General features: G+C 38.8%; 1 protein-coding gene across 1 annotated transcript in view; it reads right to left on the bottom strand.

Moving 5' to 3' along the window:
- The window catches only part of PEX5L (peroxisomal biogenesis factor 5 like), a 1534471-nt gene that overhangs the window by 152580 nt on the left and 1355475 nt on the right, over positions 1-26416 (bottom strand). The gene's annotated exons all lie outside the window — the stretch shown is intronic.

A 26416-nucleotide genomic window follows, 5' to 3' on the forward strand; every position in this document is an offset into this window, starting at 1 on the left:
GGGAAGGAGGAAAAAGTTAATGAAAGGAGGCAAACTGTGAAAACAAAAGAAGAAAGAACTAATTAATCTGGATGGTATGGGGCTGGGTTGGGGGAGAGAAAATGGCACTGAGGAGGAGTATGGGGGGGGGGTCCAATGTGCAATTGGAGACTTTGTCTAGGGCTCCATTTCACTTAAAGCTGGCCTTGTTGATTGCAGTCAGATATTTGAGGTATGTACACATAGTCCATAAAGTGGCTATAATGAGTGGGCACTGAGGTAGTCTGTGGATGAAACTGACCCCATCTGTTGTTAGATCAAAGATTACGGTCATTAAAAAATAAGGGAAAAAAGGTAATGATCATTGACTTATCATAATACAGCCCAACCCCATTCCAATTATCCCCACCTATTCAGTTGTTTCCTGCAGCCCCCTTTGATTTGAAGCCCACAGGCTACCTCTGCAGAGAACCTCCCAGTACAGTAGCCAATAGTTTAGTTGTATCATCTGCTCAGTATAAGGTCTGTGTGACCTAACAACTTCCTTATTTTTACTTCTCTTCAAAATGTATATATATATATATATATATATATATATATATATCTTGTATATTGTTACCTGCAAATCAATATTATCTGTACAGATTATTCTCTGCTTTATTAGTTGTGTATAGGACTGTTATGAACAATTTGAACTAGATGGCAGTTATTGGTTCACAATAATATTTTTGTGTGAATTTTTTATTTATACCAGTAGTGATACAACCATTGAAGCAAATTCTCATAGTAAATTATTAGGGTGATAGTGGATGATAATCTTACATTTGACATGCATATACAAAATTGCATTAAAAAAAAACTCACCAAAAATTACAATGTAAAAAGAGAATAAAGGCTGGGCAAAAACATGTTTAAGTTGATTTGTTGAGGTGGGGGATGGGGTGTAAAAGTAAATGGATCATAATATATGTAGAGTCGATACGTTTTATTTTAGTATTAGCGAATGCTTGGATTAAGGCCCTTGGCTTAATCTAATACGTTTTTTTTGTATAAGCAAGTAAATAAGAGAACACTGAATGTAATGAAAAGTGTTTCTTTAGCAAATAAATGATCAGTTTGAGAAGTGTGTACCTGAGGGGAGATGTACATTTTATTCTTAGGTTTCCATGGAGACAAGCTGACTGATATGCAATAAAAATGCCAGAACACTTTTTTAAGGCTAAATGTTAATGCTTTATGAAAACATACAAGCTGTTTTTCACATCTGGGGAAAAAAACAGCAATTAGTGTAAGTAGGACCACAGGATATAACATGTGTCTTAGCATGGATAATCTTAATTTAAGGTTAAGTTTTATCTGTGTATGTACAGCTGTTGATATGGGGCAATTGTTCCTATCAGGAGAGATAAACATAGTTTTGTGTGCTTGTTTTAAATTAATAGGTTATGGGGGTGTTCTGAGGGGTTTTTTTTGAGCCTTTTAGTTGAAACAAAACATTCTGTAAGATGTGCACAGGTTCAAATGGATATGACGAGAAACAATTGTATAAAAGATCAACCAACTAAACATTACTGGGTACATGCAACACAAAAGCTGGAAATAGACATTTAAAAAAAAAGCTTGTCATTTATAATATCTACATTAAACATATCATTTTGGAACATGAATGACATTACAGGTATAGACAAAAAGGAGAAAGTACTGAATTAAATCTGAGTGCAAATAGCAATGTTACAGGAGACACAGATGGGAAATAATTGAACATGTGATTTTGATGAAGAAAGGATTTCAGGAGGGATATTCAGCAGACTATCAGGGACAAAGGAAATGAGGTGTACTTATACTACAGTAAACTCTCAGTTAACTGGCACCCATGGGGATTGGTAGATGCCAGATAACTGTGGTTTCTAGTTGCTTTTGAGTTACTATTAAAAACAGGCCTAATACTGTACCCTATACTATTTGTTTGGTTTGACATGTTCTCAAGTTGGGGAGAGAGGGAATTTATTCCTATCTTCCTTTTTAAAACTCTAAAACTCTAAAAACGTAAGATATGTTTCTGTGGGGGAAAACAGAAAATGCAACACATAAAAATTGTACTGTATTTCTTCAATATTTTTTGCTGGTTGCTTGAGAGTGCCAGTTGCTTGAGTTCCAGTTAACTGAGAGTTTACTATAATTACTAGAGGACCTCCAACAGTGATAGAAGAGCGGAAAAAGATAATAATGGTAGATTTGTGGTAGTTAGGGGCTACTTGCAAGAGAGGAGGATTACGCTGGTATGTATGTATATTCCACCTAAAACTGATATTATCAAGCTTAAGGAATTTTTGGGAGAAATAGTCAGCTTTTCACAGGGAATATTACTTATAGGTGGGGAATGGAATTTGATAATATCTAAAATACTCCTGCTGGGATAGCTTGCAGAATGACATCATTTCTTGTCATCTGACTTTTAGTTCCCATGTAAAACCCCCATTGCTGAAGCTGGCAGGACTTAGTACCTACCTGTAAAAATACACATACAAGGGCTTTTGCTCAGATCTTTGGCAAGTTCTGGAAGTCATAAAAACAATTGCATTCCTTCATGCTTTCAGAGTAGTAATCAGTTCACCCCAAAGACAATACAGACAGCCTCCTAGTACAGACTTTGTGTCTTTGGCTGCAGTGAAACCTGTGAGATAGCCTCTTTATGGCTTGGCCTGTAAAGTAATTTAATTTCAGATAGTTTTCTAAAGTTTGCTGGACTGAGGTTAATGCTCCAGTTTCCTCTGTTAAAAAAGATACATTTAAACAGTTACAATAGTGCATGTACATTTCTGTTCTCTGCAGTAGGCACACTGTGGTTACATTTTAAACACAGTACTTTACAAATACCTTTTCAAAACACATCTGTACAAAGCAGTTTGATATACACATGACATACCGTTCTAATACATTTGTAACACAAGCATCTTATATGACATACAGGTCTAATACATTTGTAACACCAACTTCTTGTACGAATTAGTTTGATATTCACAAATGCTATATCATTATTTACAAAATGTCAGCTAGCTGTGCTGGCAGTACCTCCTTTCGTTACACTATGCATGAGTTTAGAAAAATTGTTGTCAAACAACTGGTTTTAGACAATAACTCTAGAGCACAAAACCTTTTAGCACAACAACCTAAGGAACAGAAAGTAGAATGGGTTGTTGCCAAGCTTAGGGACCATATAACAAGAAAAATAACCAGAGATCCTGTACAGATATTAGATATATTTAGGAAATTTTATGAAAATTTGTATAAAGTAGAGAAATGTGGAAAACAAGAAAGAGCACAAATGGAAATATTTGTGGAAGGCAAGTATTCTAAGGTTAGAGGTAGATAAGGCTTAACAATTAAAAAGATTAATTAATCTTAATTAAGTTTGGAGGAGCTGAGATAAAAATGATGATTTACAATATATATGCAGAGAAATGTCCAGGAATAGATGGTATTCCTGTGGAAGTGTGGATGCTAGGAGAGAAGAAAGTGATAAAGATCTGGAAGGTTTTGATTAACAGTATTTTAAAAGGAGGGGAAGCATCAGCATCCTGGAAAAAAGCTGTGGTGGCTACAATACCTAAAGATGGTTAACACCCATCAGAAGCAGCTTCATATCGGCTTGTTTCAATTTTAAACCAGTCTATAATAGCTAAAACAATGGCAAAGATGTTGCAAAAATCAACAGATATGGATCAATATTGTTTTCTGCAGGGCAGGCAACCATTTCACAACATTAATAGAACAATGATGCTTCAGAGAGACACACAGTATAAAAAAATACTGTTGTTGCTGCTGGGTCTTGATGCAGAGAAAGCATTCAGCAGAGTAAGCTGGAATTTTAACAGTATGGCAACAGAAGTATTTGCATTCCCTGATAATAATAATAAGGTTAATTAGGAGGGTATAAGAGGGAGTGAAGGCAAAAATTAAAGTGACAGGGTTCCTTACTGACAAGTTGTGTTTCAACAGAGGAACCAGGTGGGGGTGTACTCTCTTCCCTTTTTTATTTGCTTTATATTTAGAGCCATTGGCACAGAAAACAAGGGAGAAAGAAATTCCAGGATATAGTTGGTATGATAATCAAAGAAGAGTTGGCTTTATTTGCAGAGGACAATAAGAGCAATAACAGACTGAAACCAGAAAAAACAAAAAAAAACATGGACTTGACCGACAGAAGTTTAATTAAAAAAATAAACAAATAAATGTCACAAAAATCAAATATCGGATAAGCGCTTTCGTTTGGCGCCTGCCAAACTTTTTCAAACAGTTGTCACATCACTTCCTGTAAACTAAATAATGTTTATCAGTGATGTAAGCAATTTTTAATCACTGATAAACATTATTTAGTTTACAGGAAGTGATGTGACAACTGTTTGAAAAAGTTTGGCAGGCGCCAAACGAAAGCGCTTATCCGATATTTGATTTTTGCGACATTTATTTGTTTATTTTTTAATTAAACTTCTGTCGGTCAAGTCCGTGGTTTTTTTGTTTTTGTTTATTTGCAGATGATATTATTTTGTACCTGATAAAAGCAGAAAAGTACATCTCAGTGTTGTGGAACATCCTGAGATAGTTTGAAGTCTTTTGGGGATATAAAATTAATAAGATAAAACAAAGGCTATAGCAGAATCTTATATACCCACACATGAATTGGTCCAGCAATATGCATATTTATGGGGACATGATAAATGAACATACCTCTCAACCTGGAAACATCAAAAATCTGGACAAGGCTCATGAAAAATATGTACAAATCTGTATGCTGATTAACATAAAAATTGCATACATAATTATGTAACCCCCACCCACTCCAATGGAATTGTGGGATACCAACTTTCAAATGCAAACTGAAGAACAGACAACCAAAATATGGCACCAGAATCCCCCTGCAGCCATCCAATGTCCCATTACCTGGCTATTTCACCCCATTTATACTAATGTGTGCATACTGCTTTACTTCTACAATGATTATTTGGATTTTATTTTTACATTTTATAGCACAATGCACAGACACTAACAGACATCTGCTAAACAAAGCAATACTGTCTCACAATGAAAATAGACTTAACATTAAAACGTCTCTGCCCTTGAAACTCGCATTCATTGAAGCAGCATTGAAACCCACACCACATCCAAAGAAAATGCATCTGGCCAGTGGTGGATAAAAATTACCTTTGGGGTGTTTTCAAATCATAGGTCCCTTGCACACAAAGCAAAAAACACACATGTGTTCTTTGATACACCTTCCTGACTTTATAATATATTCCTTGTATAATACAGCCCACTTGTTATTCTTAGAGTACATTTTAAATTTATTGTTTGAACATTTTTCCAGTAGGCAATGAAACAAAATGCATTAACCAATAATGACAAAACTGCCCAATTCAGAACATTTCCACCATAAAAGTCTACTTACACACACACACACACACACACACACACACACACACACACACACACACACACACACACACACACACACACACACACACTATAAAAACAGAATGACAGTGTAAGCCATAGGAATCTTACACAGATTCTCACACTTATTTTCAATTTCATTTTTGGGGGGGGGGACAAAAGGCCAAAAACCAGGGGGCACATTTTAAACATTACTTGTATAATTTGGAAAGTTGCTAGAATAAAATGTTATGTTACCACCATGCATTTCACTGCCAAGTCTTGAACCCAGGACCATGTGCACTATAGTCAGAGCAACATACCACTATGCCAAATCAGCAGTTTCCTGAAGGATAGGAAGACTGAAACTTAAATGGTTATCATTTAGTGAATTCTTCTCACTTCTCACCATAGCTCTCAACCTCTTAGCACAAAAAACCTGGACAAAGCCAGTAATGGGGGAATACAGAATTTAGTTCTCACTTCTCACCATTGCTCTCAATGACTTAGCACAAAAAACCTGGACAAAGCCAATAATGGGGGAGTAGAGCTCCAAAATATGGACAAATTTCAAATACTGATCTTATAAGCTTAGAAAATTGCTAGAATAAAAGGTTTTGTGTTGCCATTTATTTTCTGAAGAATATGAAGTCTGAAATTCAAATGCCTGTCATTATTTAGTGAATTCAATCCTTCAGTGATTTGCCACAAAAATCCTGAAAACAACAGATTCTATGAGGAACAAAACAAAAACATGAGGCATAAATTCACATGTGGTGATGGCTAGGGACTTTAGGCTCTTTTTACCTGCACCCAAGGTACAGGGTTTGAGTCTAAGTACCTCTAGCCACCAGTTGTATTCTCACACACACACACACACACACACACACACACACACACACACAAAATAAAAATAGAATGACAGTGTAAGCCATAGGCATCTTGCACAGCTTCTCACACTTATTTTAAATTTCAGTTTTTTTGGGGTGGGGAACAAAAGGCCAAGGTACAGGGTTTGAGCCTGAGTACATTCTAGCCACCAGGTGTATTCCCTGGGGCATTTACACACACACACACACAGACACACACACACACACACACACACACACACACACACACACACACACACACACACCTGAAAGCTCTGCTGCTTGCAGATCATTTCCAGCAATCCTGACACACATACACACCTCAAAGCTCATTTCCAGCAGTCCTAACACAAACCTAAAAGCTCTGCTGCTTGCAGATCGTTTCCAGCAGTCCTGACACACACCTCAAAGCTCATTTCCAGCAGTCCTGACACACACCTCAAAGCTCATTTCCAGCAGTCCTAACACACACCTCAAAGCTCTGCCACTCGCAGATTGTTTCCAACAGTCCTAACACATAGCTCAAAGCTCTGCCACTCACAGATCATTTCCAGCAGTCCTAGCACAGCTCGCAGATCATTTCCAGCAATCCTTTCCACCATCGCTCAAGCTCTGTACCTAAAATAAATGTTTCCAGCAGTCTTTCCTGCTAACTTGCAGATTCAACCTTTCCATTATTCAAACAGTCCTTCCTGGTTCTCGTTTGCAGATCCAATTCAAGCAGAAAGCAGCCAGCTGGAAGTGTGCATGTGAGGTTCAAACTTGTAAAAGTTTGACTACGTGATATGAACCCGGTTAAAAAGGATTCTGTTATGGCAGCTAGGATATGTGGCAAGAGACTAAAAAGATAATAGAAAAACTGAGGAACTAGAAGCTGTTGTTTACAGATATGGATAACAAGATACAAACAGTGAAAATATTTTTATATACAGGTGAGGCATATTTTTATCAACCAGAGGAGAAGTAGTGGACAGTAATAATAAAAAATTAAAGTATATTATCTGGGAAGGGAAAATGCCAATATTCAGGTGGGATAAGCTGATCCTTCCAATAGAACAAGGTGGATTAGGATGACCTGATTTGAAGGGATATTTTAGAGCTAGACAGTTAAGGCTCATACACATAACAGAAGCATAAAGCTATAATTCATAGTGGAAAGGGATGTTGATGAAGTGACGGAGGTATTCAAGAAATAAGGAGAGAATTTTGGAGGCAGCTCCTTAAGGAGAATTACAACAGTCATACAGAATGTTATATTCATAAAGTAGCAAAAAGTATTCTACAAACTCAGCCAGAAGAAAGGAGATTTTGGCTATAGGAATGGCTTCAGTTAGGAGTACAGACAATAAGCAAGAGGGGGATCAAAAGTGGCAGAGGAAACAAGTTATTGGGAGCATATATCTAGAGAAGGAAAGGTAATAGAATGGGAAGAGGCCAAAGAGACATTTGGACTGCAGGCTAATGACTGCCTTTGGTATCAGGGATTGATATCTGAATATAGGCAAAGAGAAAGGGATAGGGGAATCCTAAGTGAAAGACCAGCTCTGATGGAGTTTATAACTGAATCTAGTAAAGATGCTGTGGTTAATAAAGGGAAGAATTAATAGGGCATAAAAAATACTGCTTGATAATTATAGGAGGTTACAGGAGGTTAGAAAAGATTGGGAATTGAGACTGGATAAACAATTTGCAAGAAAACAATGGAAAGACATATGTATGACTCTCAAATATGTAACCAAGTCTAGAAGATTTAGGATTTTTGCTTGGAAAAGTGTGCATTGGCATTTTTATACCCCAAGCAGACTAAAGAATTTTTCCTCAGGTGGATGGCAAATGTTGGGAGGTGGGATGGGGAAGAAAGTGAGAACTGGGAGCATATGTTTTATGAATGTAATGAGTCGACAGACTTGGAAATTCCCTACAGAGTACTCTGTCAGAAATATTGGATGAACAAATAGGTGTAACTAAGGAACTTATTTTTTTTTGAGCTGGGTCTAAATTGTCTAGATATAGTAAGCCTTGTTAAGTTTAATTCTGGTGGCTGCCTAAAAATCAATTCCTAGAAACTGGAAATCAAAGTCTAAACCAACTGTATCTTAAGTACTGAATATTGCAACAGAGATAAAAGAACTGAAAGTGGAATATTTAGAAAAGGGTAGGAGAAAATTATACAGAAAAATGGAATTTGTGGTAATAATGCATGCAGAATAATGTTTTGGAAGAGAAGTGAGGTTTAAGAAAGGGTAGGAATTGATGAATTGATAAATTAATGAAATGTTGAATTGATGATAAATATACAAAATAATATATGTGATGTATAACATCTGCAACTGGGAATATGTTAGTATGGTTTGTTTTCTTTTATTTAAGTGTATATTTGTCTATGTCTTAAAGCTGTAAAAAAAGAAAGTAATGCCTTTCGGCTTTTCCCAGTTAGGGGTTGCCACAGCAGAACTCCGGTCCGCTAATGATTGGCAGTGGATTTTTACGGTGCCGAGTTGCCAGCCCAACACCCCAATCTTCAAAGAAGGCACACCCATTCACGCATGCACCTACCTGCATGTCTTTATACATCACTCGACCATGGGGAGGACATGCAGACTCAACACAGAAGACGCTCTAGCCGAGAATTGAATGGAAGAAACTCTTGCTGTGAGATGACACCGCTAACCACTGCACCACCATGGCCATAAAGCTGTAAAACAAATACTCACCAAAATTAGGGCTGCTTTACTGCTTTATAGATTCAAAATGTTTCTGACAAACCCAACTAAAACTCAACTTGTCATTATGTGCTTTAAGGCACTCCTGTCCTTACTAACCTCCAGGCATCACAGAAATCAAAATTTGCACAATCCTATAATAAAGTGGTTAAATTTGCAGCAAATACCCCTTTCACAGCACACCATTGTATAGCACTAAAAAGCTTAAATTGATTAGAACTACCCCATCAGCTAACATATACACAGTTCTTACCACCTATAAAATTATTCAGCATCCATCTAATTTTTCAGCATTAAATACCATTCTACACAACTATGTTCCCAATCAGTCATTATGATCCATTGATGAAAAAACTCCTCTCTGTCCCTCTCTGTCCACAAACCTATACAATCTGATGGGCACGGTCTGTATTCACACCATGCTGCTATGGTCTGGAACTCCTTACCTGTATCCATCAGGTCAATACCCCCCCCCCCCCCCAGTTATTTAAAACCATTTTGAAAAGCTTCCTTGTCAAAATCTGGCTCTGTTTTTGCAATACCTCTGGATAAACTATATCTCTAAACATGAACAAGTACCTACTCATACACTGCACCTCTTAACTCTTCCTTCTTCACTCACTTCCTTATATCAATCAATTCCTCTCCTCAGACTGTGTTTTTGTCTCATTTCATATTGCAATCCCTGCTTGTATTATACTAATTCACCTTTAATTTCTCTATAAACTGGGTACATTTTTCCAAATACTAGACCATTGTCCTATAAGATGTATATGTTCTTAATCAACGTTTTCACATGATGTCTAATTTGGTATAATTGTTTAATGTTTTTGCATTATTTCTGAAGATTGTAAAATTAGTATTCTTAATTTTTTTAATACTTTGGAGCTTTTCTCCCAGGGCCTCTGTTGAAAATAGGAACATCTACCCTGTCAGACTTTGATTTTCACAGATGGAATTATGCTTTAAAACATAAATATGCTATGTAGTCCATAAAAAAAAGAATTCAAATAGACCCCTTCCAAATCACTAAGACATCATCTGCAAACATCCTAAATACATTTAATCAAAGAAAACCATGTTGCTACTGTCACACATGAAATTATGTTCTCATCATCTCATCATATTCTTAACATACTTTATCTGAGACTTACTGAAAATAACACATGCTGGTATTGTTCTTAAACCTGACTACAGATTAATCAATAAATTTAACATCAAATGGCTATTTTAGGTACTGCCAGTTAGTTTCATATGCGTAGTATGGAAAGCTGAGCTAGGTATCCACAATCTTCTTCTTTCGGCTTTTCTCGGTTAGGGTTCGCCACAGCGGATCACCTTGTCAGCTCATGATTGGCAGTGGAGTTTTTACGGTATCGAGTTGCCAGCCCGGTGCCCAACCTTCCACAGAAGGCACACACACGCACTCACACCTAGGGCCAATTTAGAGTGTTCAATCCACCTACAGCATGTCTTTGGGATGTGGGAGAAAACCGTAGAACCCGGAGGAAACCCACGCGACCACAGGGAGAACATGCAGACTCTGCACAGAAGACACCCCAGCCGAGGATCGAACCAGAGATCCTCTTACTGTGAGGTGGCAATGCTAACCACTGCACCACCGTGGCCGCTCAGCTTGATATCCACAATATTTATCTGAATTTCAAGCAAAATACTTTGAAAGCTGTTTAGACTGTAAACCATCACAATCTGTATTTATTATGAAGTAATTGGAACAATGGCAGACCAAGGGGTTACACTAATGGGGTGGGTAAGAGTGACTGAGAAACTTATGACTAGCAGGTCATCACTCCAGAATCTGTACATATGGTATTATATCTACTGTCTCTATAGGGTCATAGGTTTATAAGTTAAGTGTTTACTAGGCTAATGACCACAAGGGCCTTTTTAAGCCTTGCCATGCATCTCAAATTTCTGACAAGCACTGGTACCCTTGATAAGAGTAAGCAGGGGCTTGGGAGATGAAATGTTTAAAAGTAGGGGCCTGGGAGATGAAACATTTACAGGCTGCCTGTGTCCATTAGAGACATATGTGCCAAACCAGGGATGAATTTCCTGTTCCCCATCCAATTGTCCAAGTTACACTTGAATTGGGTTATGGAGGAGCTCTGCTTCACATGGATGGGGAGCCTGTTCCAGAGATGGCATAGTCTCTGGGATACATACCTGTCTCTCTAGCAGGTCCTATTTATATCACATGCAAGTTTTAAGACTTCAAAACAGGTAATTCTGGTGCTGTTTGTTTTGTGGATATGCAAGAGGTCCATCAGAATGGGGTCTGACAATGTCTTGTATGCCAGGCACAGATCTTCCCTCAACAGCCTGTAGGAGACAGAATACAGAGATAGGGCCTTGATGCGGTCATCACAGGACATGTTACTTATGCCCTGTATTCTTACAGTGAGGAACCTCTGGGATGTTCCAGTTGTTGGAAATGATTGGTTAGGTACATACCAAAGGGGCATTGTACAGAATGATAGGTCTGATGAATGCCAAATACAGTGGAACAATGACTTCATTGGACCTAGATGCCATACCTTTGTTTATTAGTTGTGCAACATAGAATGATTTACTCACTACTGTAGACATGTGCTGGTCAAAGGCTAGATTAATGTCTATGTATGTCCCCAAGTCCCTGACTACTGGGTCAGCTAGTTACCAGGAGCAGATGACTTCCTGAAAGACACTATTATGCATTTTTTGGCATTTAGTTTTAGTCCATGGCTCTGACACCAGTGGTTTGTCTGTGTCAGCCCTTCTGGGAGAACATTAGTGTCTGCGTTGGATTCGATGATAGCTCCTAATTTTCAATCATCTGCAAATGTAGTCAGCCAGAGGCCATTGACATTGGCCTTGACTTCAGAGAAATAACTGCCAAAAAGGAGAAGTCCCAGGACCGATCCCTGAGGGACTCCACTTGTGACTGGCTTCTTTGTAGAGGTGGCCTCCCCAATTCTAACTTCCTGGGTCCTGTCTGTGAGCCAGCTGGCTGTCCACTGGGTGATATAAGGGTTTGTACCTAACCTCTTAAGTTTGTCAACAATGCCCGAGTGGGGTATTGTGTCAAATACCTTGGCCAGGTCAAAGTAGGCAGTGTGAACCATTTTGCCCTCTTCCGTTACTTTAGTGACCTTCTCAATGAAGTCCATTAATTTGAGCAGGCATGATCTGCCATTAACAGAACCAAACTGGGTTGGGTCCAGTGTCTGGAAGTTTACTATGTCATTACTGATCATTTCCACGATAATCCTTTCCATGGCTTTACATATGAGACTAGTGAGACTTATGGATCTGTAGTTTCCAGGGTCTATAGATGGCTCACCTTTGTGCAGAGGGATGACTGCTGCTGTTCTCCATTTGTGAGGCATGAAGCCTGTTTGGAGGCTACAGTTAAATAGCCTTAGAGAGAACATTAAGGACCTATTCCTTAGTGATAGCAGGTAGAGTTATATTTGATGGTATTTTCTGAGGGAAGGTTGAGGGGAAGAGAGGGGTAAAGTTAGAGTTGAATTTGTCAGCCAGTAAGTTTGCTATATCCTCTGGCTCAGTATAGGTGGTTCCATTTACAATGAGCTCTGCACACAATTGTGTATTGCCTTTGAGGTTGCGGACATAGCTAAAAAATGGCTTGTGGTTGTCCTTGGCCTGGGAGACCAAATTTACCTAAAATTTGGGTTTGGTAGACTTTATTTGTCCTCTGAGTTGTTTGTTTAGTTTGATGAGACTGCTTTTATCCTCATGGGTGCTGCACCTGCTAATTTCTGCCAAGATTTTCTTCCTACTGTTTTTTTAATTAGTTCTGTATTTCTCTGTGGTGGGTACAGCTGCCTCTATGCAGCTATTAACATACTTATGTAGGGTTTCTGTGAACAGATCTGCATATGTAGCAGTGTTCTCAGGGTTTATGGGGGCTTGATATTTTGTTAGGTTATCACTTAATAGCAGGAAGTTAGCCTTATTGTAGTTCCTGAATATTCCAGGGTTATCTGGGGATCTAGGTTTTATTTTTACTTCAAAGGAGACAATTTTGTTCTCTGACCTTACCAGAGAAGACATTATGCTAGGGGTGTGCAGCACTCTCCCATGTTAGTGACAACCAGATCCAGTATGGTTGCACTCCTGGTTGGTGTATTAACAGTCTGATCCAGAGAGCTTGTTGTGTTTACAAAATCCAGGAATCTCTGTGCCTGTATGTTTGGTGTTCTATAGTATTCCCAGTTAATAGTGGGTAATTAAAGTTGCCCATTTATATGGTATTGGCTCTGATGGTGAGTGCTTCCAATATGTTTAAATACATGGTATGGGTTTCATGAGTCATAGATGGGGACCTATAGTTTGCAAGGAAGTGGTATTGGGTTTTGCATATGTAGATTTGAACATGCATTGTCCTGTTTGACCAGGCTTGAGATATTTTTATTTTTGATGTAAATCGAGACACCTCCACTTTTGGTCTCTGTCTGTGTAGTAGCAGGTCTAAATGTGTGTAAGACATTATAACCTTGCACTGTTGGTATGCTCACTGTGGCTTTAAACCAAGTCTCAGTGACTGCACAGAGAACTTCATGAGAATAGAGATTTTTGTTTAGACTCCTAGAACTGAGCAGCAACACCTTTTGATTTTCTTGGTTTTGATTTGTTATGTTGTAAGTACTTTCAGTTTGGCATTGCCTAAAAAAGACACTATGGGGGGAAGACAATATTTTAGCTAATATTCAAAAGCCTAAAGGGGAGAGGTGTAGGCCATCCCTGGCAAAAAAGCATCATCTGTTGACCATCTCCTTCCATGCTGACAAATACTGTACCCCCTTAGAATGACACCAGAAACTAAGCCAATTATTAAAATCAGTCATCTTTTGTTCATAGTGCTGCATCAGCCTTAAAGACGGTAAGATGCAGCTCAGTGCTAGGTCCATAACAGCCTTTAACACATATGCCAAGAGCTCCATGAAGCCTATCTTCATATAGTCTAGGAAGGCATGTCTCAGATCATTTACACCCACATGGACTATGATGGAGTCATACTGATATTTGTGGTCCAATGACCTCAGTGCATGAGTAATGTGGCAGATCATAGCCCCTGACAAGCAACTGACTGTGACTTTCATCTTACTCAGCCTGGTGATAAGGCCATCAGTGTGTGTCATGATGGAGTCTCCAATGACCAGAATGTTGGATTTTGTGGTGGCTTGCCTTATGGGCTTAGAAGTAGATTCTCCGTGAGATGTGGCTGTATGTGTTGATGTGGGTGTTGTTTTGAAAGAGTGCATTTGGGGCTGCTGAGCCATTTGTTATGTGTAGTTAATCTAGGAGGTCTTTGGGGTTTAGGAAGGTTACATTTAAGTGCCTCAGCATATGTGCGTCTATGTGTCTACTTTGAATTGTGTGTGATGGGTGTAGCATGTGTACTACTGACAATCTTATGAACATTAGGAGTGCTTTTATGTGAGAGCTTTGCCTCCAGTGACATCTCTCACATACCATATCAGCTTGTTTGGGAATTAATTGTCAGTAAACATGAGGCAATTTCTATATTGCCTCAGGATGGCCATATCCACCAAGCTGGTAACGGAGATAGTGGGAAAGTTCATATCCATGGCAACAGACCCTTTTTTATTGATTAGACAGTTGGAGTGAGAATAGAAAGCAATGTCATGAGTATCCAGTTTGCAACTTTGGGGGCAGTGCTTGTCACTAGTTGTCCTGTGTGCAACTAGGTATTGGTGAAATTCCAATTGTGCTTTTACAGGAAAAATGTGACTTAAGGTGTCTGTGTCTATACAGGACACTGCCAAACCCTTGAAGGGAAACTAATAAGTAGGCCCTGATGAGTTATGGGAAAATCAAGCAGTACTTACTGAAAAGAAAGAATTAGCTTGTCAAGAATGATGAAAAGAGGGATGTCACGTGAATGGCTATTACCTGGCTACTATTAGTGCCTGTCTCACCACAGGTTCACTCTGCTGGCATACAATGCTCCTTTACTTCTTCTCTCACCAGAAGCAAAACATTAGCACCAATCACAAGTTGAGAAGCAGGCCACAGCCTGTTTGATGATCCACAGTCTTGTCACAGATGATGCAAGGGTCTGTAGGCTTGTAGCCCTTTTCTGGTAGATGCCTTGAATAGCAACCAGACCAACTAGGAACTTCAAGTACAGACACTCACTGCCCAACCAGAAACAGTCAGGAATCAATGCACTCTGCTCCTTCTCTTTCCAGGAGCAAAATATGAGAACAAATCCCAAGCTGGCACCTATGAAGCAGTTATTAGGCATTCTGGTGATCAGCAGTCTCCAGGAAATAATGTCCCTGTCCTCCTTCTCTCATCAAGAGCAAGACGCAAGCACTAATCTCAAGAGGACTACTGCGAGGTAGAATGTGGGTTCTCCAATAATTAGTGGTCTTGGAGTAGATGCTGCAGATTTTAAAGGTAAGATGGAAAAATTGGTTAATATCCTTGGAGCTGTAGTGTTCACTAAGCAGTTAGATATGAATGGGGGGTAACTAAGCTTTAGCTAAGTGAAGAGCTACTAATTTTATAAGATGAAGATAGACTGGAAGGGGATGGACACTTTGCATTTTAAACAGCTGAATGGGATTGATTTCACAAAATGATAATTTTGTGCTTACAACAGCTAATGAAAGGGGAGAGGGAAGGGGATATGTGGTCAAATTAACATAAGGGGCAGGCAACTAGAAAGACAATTGAGTTTAAAAATACAGCAATGCCAGGGTGGGAAGGTGGGGAAAAAATAATTTCTGAGTGACTCACAAGAGACACAGCTGTGGTCTCTTTCCTAGTTTAAATATGCAGTTAAAAGCAGAATACAAGTAAAACACAGTGTAAAGAAAACAATTCACAATATACAAAATAGTAGAAGACAGTAAAGTAATAGGAAATACAAGAAAGCAAAAAGAAACTAAACTTTCCCTCACAGCAAGTTGTGGCAGAGTCTGGGTGAGCTTTCCACTCTACACCATACTGATAACATTGCTATTCTTCTATGAATAATGTTCACAGTCTGCTTCCTTGGAAAATGTAGCAGCCCCTTTATCTTTTTTTTCATTCTAGATTGGTACAGAGAGCTGTAATTTTAGCACATGGGTGGTGATTTTCTGCAGTGTTGCCAGTTTGGGAATCCAGTTATATGACCCTCCTAGTGTGACTCTGCAAACCTGTGTGCCCCATGCTATTAGATCTTTACTAGTTCATATCCCTGGTGAACTTCACAATCTAGCATATGAAGCAGTCATGCCTTAAGTTACACGCAATTCTGTGCCTGAACTGGAAGGTCAAGATTGAATTGTAAGCTGTACTAAAAGAAGCATTTAAAAGAAATTATTTATTGTGCCATGCCCCTTTTTCCAGAAAACAACAGTATGACTTATCTGTATGCTGTTTCCTAAGGGAAAAAAAAACACCCTTTACTCCATTCAATAGCACAAGTGATGTGGTTTCTCTAATTCACTCACCCTTCACCAGCTTGTAAAGAAAGGCAGACAGTGATAAATCCCTTTTTTGTCTTTTTAGGAAACGTGGAATATCCTCTGGTTTCACTGAAGACCTGATAGCTTACCCATAATTTCTTTGGTAGAAAATGACAATGAAACCATGAAATGACAAATAAATATCTGATTATTGTGAAAAATTTACAAAATTCCAAAATGTGAACCAAACAAATAGTGCCTTCCAAAGAAAATCCTTGAGGTAAATCCCCTTCTTGTGATTCGGGAACCAACTTAAAAAAAAAACTCTGGTGAAGTTTTTCACAGCCTTTTTTTAAATTTTCAAAATGTATGACAGCAATCCAAATATTTGCCTTTTCTAAAAATTTCAGTTTATACATTGAGTTCTTAGCATAAAAAGCAATGTATTTGTGTGTGTATATATATATATATATATATATATATGGGGTCTATAGTAGTTTCATGAATACGTCTTCAGCGAACACCAGTCACCGAAATTCACTTCAACAAACTGCAGAATTTTTCCCATGGTTCACAAACACTTGGCCATCACCTCAACTTTCCTCTTTTTCCCACTGTAGTGCAATCTTAGAGTTGTCATATATAGTTGAGGGGGTGTGGGGGTAAAGCCCCCCACTTGGGTGGGTTTGATTTAACCGGTTGTGTGTTCCAGATAGTTGGTGGGTGAGTGTTTGTGAACCATGGGAAAAATTCCTCGGTTCACTGAAATGAATTTCTGCAGCTGGTGTTCACTGAAGATGTATTTAATGAATACATCTTTCATGGAATTAATATACACCCGTATGTATGTATGTGTGTGTATGTGATAGTACCCACAGTGTAAAAAGCAGTGTCATTATTTGTGTGAGTTTTTATGTGTATTTGCATGTGTGTGTGTTTGCGTGTGTATATTATTTTTGTCATTAATCAGTTAAGCTGGCTGGTACTCATACTTAAGAATAAATACTGCTCTCTGAAGTTGTTGCTGTTTCTTTTAAAATTTGAATTTGGAATTTAATGTTATTGAATAATTTTAAGAATTTTGGACTTTATGTTTAATATATAACAAATACAGTAGGCAATCCAACAGGTACAGTGGACTACGTTTTATATGGTAACACTGCAACACAGTGGCTCAAGAGTTTATATTTAATAACACAAACTTAATGTTAGCTTCCTTGCCAGTTGTACAGTTTTTTGTTTCTTCTTACCTCGGTGATTACTGACTTGGAAACATTGCTGGGTACATCTTAGGATTTTGAGATTGCAGAAGTGATATGAGAGAGACTCAGGATCTCTTTAATGTTTGATATTGTCCCCACTGAATATGTGTGGCTAGTAATGGCAGATCTCAGGGTGATAACCTGCAAGGCCATAAATAACTGCAGCTCTTGTCTTGAAATGAGAGCATTGTATGACAAAGACAACACATTAAACGAACAAATCCCAAGACCAAAGGAGTTTACCTGTTATGCTAATTGGCTTTTTTTTCTGGAATGCCTGGTTTAATTTTTTTAGTTATAAAATGATATATTGTTAAGAATTGTTCAATCACTGAGGAGTAGATTTGAAGGAGAGGGAGCTGTATTCTGGAAGATGGTGCACAATTCTAAAAATCCTGGTTACATCTCTACATTTAAAGCTAAGTAGTATTGCATGCTTATAGGCTAAACACATTTTACATAAACCTCCACTAGTAAAGTGCTATTTCGTGGAATGAAACTCAGTAATCTCAGACACTCACCACAGTGTTTATACCTCATATCGATAATTCTCTTTGTGAAGTACTGTCTTGTCCATTAATAGACAAAACAATTCTTACTATAATAACAAAACAATTATATTCTAATAATGGTATCATCATGGTTTTATAAAGAGCTATTAACACTTCTCTTAATCTGTAAGTTCATAGAGATGTTCATTGTTTATAGGTAAGTACTAAGCTAGCTGCCCTTGGTGTCCATTTTAAGGCTAGCCCATTTCCTTCAGTGAAAATTAAACCCTAAACAACTTGTTTGTGTGGTAAACACCTGAACCATTATACTAGTACTGATCTTCTTCCTCTTCTTCCTCTTTCGGCTTTTCCTGGTTAGGGGTCGCCACAGCGGATTACCTGTCCGCTCATGATCTGATAAGTAAATACTAGGCTAGCTGCCCTTGTAGGCCATTTTAAGCCTAGCCAATTTCCCACAAAAGTGAGAATCAGACACTGTGCCTTGTCTTTGTGAGGTAAACATCTTAAACAGTTCACCAGCCCCCAACTAAAGGGTTCTCATAACGAAAGTTATAGCTCTACAAATCATTTTAGGTATGAAAGAGGCATTATAATTATCATAACTGAAGTTTTTTATTTATCACCATTCCCAGTTCTTTAGACAGGTTTTCATCATGTATAGTAGATGAAACTAAACGTAAAGAGATTATAATATGAAACTTGTAACTTGTAGCATAGTGTTTGTATATTTCTATCAAAGTTATTATTAAGGAATTGATATAATTTGTTTAAGGCAGATTGTAATTTTACATCATTCTCAGTATTTGATGCCATCAGTTTATAATCACCAGTATAGTTAAATATTCACCCATAATTTCATTTTCAAATCAACAAGTAAAATCTTAAAAAGTAGCTGTCTAAGCAGTGCTGGCAACTTATCTTCTCACTGATGAATAACAACTATTAATATATTTCTGAAGTTATATTCTGTCAACCACTTTATAATCCAATTAGAAATAAAGTGGCTTACATTTAAGAACTGTAATATGATTATCCGCTCACTGTGGAGAATGATGTCAAATGTCATTGCAAGAGCAATATAAATTACAGTTGTCTGAACTCCTAAGTCCACCCAATCATAGATATAATCTTAAAATAGATTTGAATAGCATAATATTCCAGATACAGACCTATGCTGTCCAAGGTCTAAATGGTCCAGTCTTTTTAAATAAGAAGCAATTTAATCAACAAGTAATATTTTAAATCATTTCACTAATGCAAAGCTCAAACTGCTAGATCTATAATGTAGTTTTTTTTCCTAGCACCTCATTTGTAAATTGGTATATCACCTTCATTTAATCAAAGGGAAATGTAGCATTCTTTCAACAGTCAAATAACATAGTATTTTATATAGTTCATTCTGGTGATAGTAAATAAATAAATAACATTGGGATTCTTGCAGCACACATACTGACAGACTTTTTATCATTAGAAAGTGTAACCTCAACTGGATCTAATATAAATTTTGGACAAACAATTGAAATATATTGATGTAACTGTCCATTGTGTCAGACGTTTCATTAAGCATACCTTTATAACATAATTTATTCACTCTTTGGGGAGATTTCCTTTTATTAGCAAAATAATGCAATTTTTAATTGCCCTCAGTCTTCACTGTTAAGTAAAATTCAAGAGAGAGAAAGAGTATTAATCTGAGTTTGAAAGTTTTGTACTAGAGTTGTTTTATGTTTTGAACTTATCTGAAGAGTTCAAAATATTTATGCAGTTTTTGATCATCTCTGAGGTACCAAGTATCAGTAATTGTCAAGGCCCCTGTTATTTCTTGACAAATATCACCAAAATAGCTAACACCATTTGCTAAAACCTTCATTCAGTGACTGACTTATGTATTTGTTAAGAACGATCTGTAAAGCACTGTATCAAGGTCTTTGTTCCAGGGTAGAGATCTTGTGCTGGATTATTTTTCTTTTGTCTTTTCTAATCTTCACTGCCTGCAGACAATCATCCCCTCTTTTAGCCTGTAAACTTATTTGTTCCCTATCACTATGTTGAGACCCAATCAAGAATGGCAAACATTTAGGCAGCCATCAAAGGTGGTTTGGGATTTTTTCTGTATGCCACTGTATCCGCTACATACATTGAGTGAAGCACAGGGGATGGGACATGAAATGAACTTCACTGAAGGATGTCCTCTTATTTCCACCAGGAACATTTCCTCTCAAGTAGCCTTGTCTCTCCTCCTGAATCATGTGGAATGGTTTGCTTCATTTTCACTTGGGAAATCTCACCATCCAGTGTGCTCCCAAGTGAGCTCATCCATTCCCACCCTTCAGGAAAGGTGATCAGGCCATGCCCCTTGACTACTTCCTCTCAATGTCTGGTTCTACAAAGGCCAGGGGCCATTAATTGAATCCCAGTCACCTGGGCCACAGTAGGGGTGCCATCCCTCTGCACTGTTGAGCTAGATGCTCTTGTGCTTGATTTGGTGGAAACATGTATAGTAGGGTAGTAGCAAGCCTTCTAAAATCCTACTCCCTCACCCTGGATTTACAAAATCTGAAATGACTGCTTTGTCACCTTCTTGAACTATTTAGTCTTTCATAAGCAGGGACCACTAAATTTGACAGCCTAATACTTCTTAATTACATTTTAAAGTGATACATCTGAGAAACAGTAGTTTACTGGGAATGAATGGTCACAGAAATGGTTTACTTCCCTTGCTGGTGCCATGAGCTTGTTGTTGTCAAGGAGCTAATAAGCTCTTGTGATCCACAGAGATGTGTTGTCTGGAGCTTTGTATTGCTGTAGCCACCCTTAATAAACTAGTCTTAGAGGTTCCTTAATAAAAGAGCGACTATATTCTGGCTTAACTGATGGTTCATTTAAAGCATTAGAGATCCTTATCCAGCCTTGGAACTAGCTGGGGTTGTGATCCTGGTGACCATCTAGTATCCTGGTAATCCACAAGGCCTGCTTTGGCTCATCCTAGAAAATGTGATTGGAACCACTGTGTAGGCTCAACACATGCAAGGGGAAAGGTGGGTGCAATGCAGTGATTGCTGGTGACCTTAAAGCAAGAGGGTGATGCAGGAAGCAGCTGAATGGGTGGGCCTAACTGAAATGGGTGGAGCTCTATTACAGCAGCAATGATCATTACCTGCAATCAAATGATAAATGTGGTCATTAATTTTCATCCACAGACTGTCTCAGTATGTACTCACTCATTATAGGCACTTTACAGACTACATACATCTGATATATATGATTGCAATTAACAAGGCCAGCATCATGTGAAATGGAGCCCTAGACAAAGGACTCCATGGGGTCCTCTGTTGCACAATAGTCCCCCTACACTTCATATGTGTCCCTCCCCAGTTTTCCCATTATTCTAATCCCATACCATTCAGATAGATTACTTCTTCCTTGCTTTTCCACATGTCCTACTTTTTAGCTTCTTCACACACTCATGCATACTTTTAACATACCCTAACTGGCCAAGATTTTACTACAATGAGTCTACAGGATGCAGCTGAATCAAGCTGGAGATCTGGGGCTACTAGGCACCTAGAAGACACGGGGTTTCAGATGCACTGAGGTGCATTTTAGAGCCTTTTTGCAACATTTTGTTTTTATGATGGCCTAAACAAAAAAAAAATCATAGATAAAGCAAAAAGTTAATTCTTTTTTTTTCAAGGAAAATCAGTTGTGTCTAAAACTTAATGTTCAAAACTAACAAAATAGCAGTTCACCAATAAACTGAGGGAGACAAATGCAAGGATATACAAACCCTGTCTGGGAAGATTGTCTGACTTTCTGCCTCTCTAAAGAGAGATAGTTACATTCTGTGAACCCTTCTGCTGTTAGATTGGGATGAAAGTAAAATTACACATAGCCAATGGCATATCTTTTACAACTAAGAATCTGGGAGAAGAAACCAAAGCACGTGGATAAAACCCACATAGAGACAGGGAGCACATGCAGACTTCACATAGAAGGAATCATAGACAAAAACTCAACTAGGGAACCAACAGCTGTTAAATGGTGATGCTACTCAATGCAATGCTCTGTCAATGATCAGCTGCTATCACAGAGTACAATGCTGATGTTTGACTGCGACGGAAAACAAAAAAAGTATGCCCAGCTTGCTACTTTCAAATACACTGCAACTCCTGTGTGAGCATATCCACTCGTGCATGAATTGTGCCATCCCAAATAGAACCAAGACGCTCTCCTCCAAAAAAAGGAAGCCAGTCTGGCGGCCCCCTGCCATAAACAAACTTTACAAAAAAAGGAAGAAACTGTTGCAGACAAGAGGAAAATCCCAGGATGCAAAAAACTCCTCAGTAAGAAGCTGAGATCCCTCATAAAATCCAAAAAAGCTAGTTACGAAAATAAAATTGCCAAAGATTTCAGTGACAGCCACAAGGCATTCTATAGCTATGACAAGAATCTAAATGGCAATGCTCAGATCTGCTCTGAGCTACAACAGAATGGCATTAAATATACTGATCCTAAGGATATTGCCAATATCCTGCCAGATCAATTCAGTGCCAACTTCACCACCCTCTCACCCCCTAAAGGTCCCATCTCAATACTGAAATATTGCCAAATTCCAGTAATAATGGCCACACAGGTAAAAAATGCACTCTCCAAAGCTAAGAATACAGCATCTATGGGACCAGACAACATCCCGGGCTGTGTACTACTCGAACTACAAAATGAACTGGCACCGAACCTAAGTGTCATGCTTAATCATAGCCTCACCTCAGGCTTCGTACCCACTGAGTGGCACACAGCTACAGTTATCCCACTCCACAAGGGGGGATCCACCTTGGATCCTGGGAACTACCACCCCATCAGTCTGATGAGCCTGATCTGCAAGGCCATGGAACGTATTATCATGGAACTTATAAACAAAGACATTGGCAACCTTCAAACACTTGACCCCACCCAGTTTGGGTTCGTGAAGGGCCGATCTTGTCTCCTGAACCTGATTGACTTCTTCGAATCAGTCTCCAGAGCTGTAGACAAGGGTAAGGCAGTCCACATAGCCTATCTGGACATCACCAAGGTCTTCAACACCATCCCCCACTCTGGAATCATAGATAAACTTACTAAACTGGGCATTAATCCCTACATCACTTGATGGGTTGCCAACTGGCTTATTGACAGAACCCACACTGTAAAAGTAGCCTACTCCAAATCCATCTCCAGACAAATGACAAGTGGAGTACCTCAGGGTTCAGTCCTGGGAACGCTCTTGTTTGGCATCTACTTTTCTGAAGTACAGGCCAACACTAAGGGACTCTGGCTAACAAAGTTTGCAGATGACTGCAAACTGGGAGTCATTATTGAATCCCTAAATGATGTGGATATTTTACAAAAGGGCCTGACAAAAACAGATGCTTGGTGCCAGAGCCATGGGCTCAAGCTCAATGCCAAGAAATGTATAGTTATCCCCTTTGGGAAAAAACATGTACCCATGAATTTCCACATAGGTGGCAGTACACTAAACACTGAAAGTGTGATAAGATGCTTAGGGACACAGGTGGAAAGTGGTCTCACCTTCAATAACCACATCGCCACAACAGTCAGGAAATCCTTCTATGTGGCACACCTCATCACTAACGGCTTTTTATCCACAAAAAAGGAGGTCATTGTCCCACTGTACTCATCCCTCGTTAGACCCATTATAGAATACAATGCCCCATTTGGTATGTACCTCTCAAGACATCTGCAACAACTGAAAAGGCTGCAGAAATACCTCACTAAAAGAATCACAGGCCTAAAACAGATGCCCTATGCTGACCATCTAAAAAAACTCCAGCTATACTCTGTCGCATATCGTCTACTCAGAGGTGATCTCTGCTTAACATACAAGGCCATGTCAAGCCCAGAGCTGTTGGACATTCTACACTTAAAGAAATCGCAATCCCTCAGAGCTACAAGCTCCAGGGATCTAAACTTTCTCATCACAATGAACAAAACATGCTGGAGGGATAGGTTCTCCCCAGACTCTGGAATAGACTGCCCATACATGTCAAGCAGAGCGCCCCTTTGGCCCTCTTCAAAAGGAACCTTGACAATTGGATGGGAGATAGGAAATTCACCCCAGGGATCACGTCAGTCGCCCTGCTAGACAGGGGTCCAGGGAAGTAAATATTGTAGGAAAAAATAGCCAGGGAATTGTTATGGCTAGGCTTGTATAGGCCCTAGTGCTGATAGCCTAGTACCAACCTATGAACCCTCCCCCACATGTTTTCAGTCATTTTCATCACAGACAATCTCCATACTCATCAGTTACTGCCACTTTATTGAATGTGCACACCTTAGGTATCAAATTGTTTCAAAATAGCCACTAGCTGGCTTCACAAAAACGGACACTACCTCTACAAAGCTAAAATAATGACTGCTTAACTTGAATGAATGATGACAGTTTCAATTACTTTTTCTCCACAGAGAATCCCTGTACCCAGAAATTAAAGCCCACTTTATTGACTGTTTATACCTCAAACACCAGACTGTAATAAAATGAAAATAATAATTACAGACAACAGTAATTTATTTTGATGCCCCACACATACACATATGTTCACACACACACACACACACACACACACACACACACACACACACACACACACACACACACACACACACACACACACACATGCACACACATGCACACACACAAACACACACACACACACACACACACACACACACACACACACACACACACACACACACACACACACACACACACATCACCATCAAGTACAGCCAACTGTAGGAATGTGACTGCATACCCTCGGATATTTGGCTGCATCAAATGAATGAATAAATACATAAAAACTGCAACACAGGAATTTATCTTCTCATCTCACTGCTGTTAGAAGGGTGGCCATGGTGGTGCAGCGGTTAGCGTTGCCACCTCACAGTAAGAGGTCCTCTGGTTCGATCCTCAGCTGGGGTGCCTTCTGTGTGGAGTCTGCATGTCCTCCTTGTGGTCGCGTGGGTTTCCTCCCACATTCCAAAGACATGCTGTAGATAGATTGGACACTCTAAACTCACCCTAGGCGTGACTGTGTGCATGTGTGTGCCTTCTGTGGAAGGTTGGGCATTGGGCTGGCAAATCAACACTGTAAAACTCCACTGCCAATTATGAGCAGACAGGTGATCTGTTGTGGCGACCCCTAACCAGGAAAAAGCCAGAAGAAGATCTCACTGCTGTCAGAATAGTGTACAATTGCCCCACACATCTCAACATTTTATCTCAAGAATCAAATAAAAATAATGGTGGACAAAGGACCAAATTCATGAACATCTATTGTTTTTATATATACTTAGAAAATTACTAGAACAACAAACGTTGTATTAGCATTCTTTTATTTTTTAAAGGCTAAGTCTGCATTCCCCATTGATTTGCCAGAAAATAAAAACACAAACTTTATGAGGAACACACCAAAATATGAAGCAAAGCTTCAGAAGCTTTCTACAAAACCAGAGATATCTAAGTGTTCTTAACTAAAAAGATAATTTGCTTTTGATACGTTTTTGCTTTAAAACTCCATTTTGTTGGGCAAGGGGGAAATATCTGTAGGCATAGCTTTATCCTATAACTTTTCAAATAAAATGTCAAAAACAATCATACTGGATTGTCTTTCTGTCTATTGCTTATAACATGGTTCATGTTTCAGGCCACCAAGGCTAAAAACCCTTACCTGAGTGTCAGCAGCTCCCAGTTCATTCTGATTTCCTTCACATACTCATTGCAAGGAGGACAGCAGTTGTCTGCTGTTGTCATACTCTCATTTTAAGACGGGAAAATAGCCATGTTCTGTCATCACATACTCATCATAAGAAGACACCTTTTGTCCTGGATGCCATACCCTTGTTTATAAATTGTACAACATAGAATGATTTTGTTACTACTGTAGACACATGATGGCCAAGGGCCAAGTTGCTGTCTACATGCATTCTCAAATCCCTGACTACTGGGTCTGCCTTATGGGTGCATTATCAATGCATAATTTGCAGGGATGTCTGTTATACCAGAAGATACTATTATGCACTTCCTGGTACTGAACTTAAGACTGTGACTCTGGCACCAGTTATTATTTATTATTTATTTATTTGACATTTGTTAACCGGGTTAGTCCATCTGAGCCAGTGACCGGTTTTCACTGGAGT

The sequence above is a fragment of the Protopterus annectens genome, chromosome 4.part1 (genome assembly GCF_019279795.1).
Source record: "Protopterus annectens isolate FY-2018-M chromosome 4.part1, PAN1.0, whole genome shotgun sequence".
Classification (NCBI taxonomy): Eukaryota; Metazoa; Chordata; order Ceratodontiformes; family Protopteridae; genus Protopterus; species Protopterus annectens.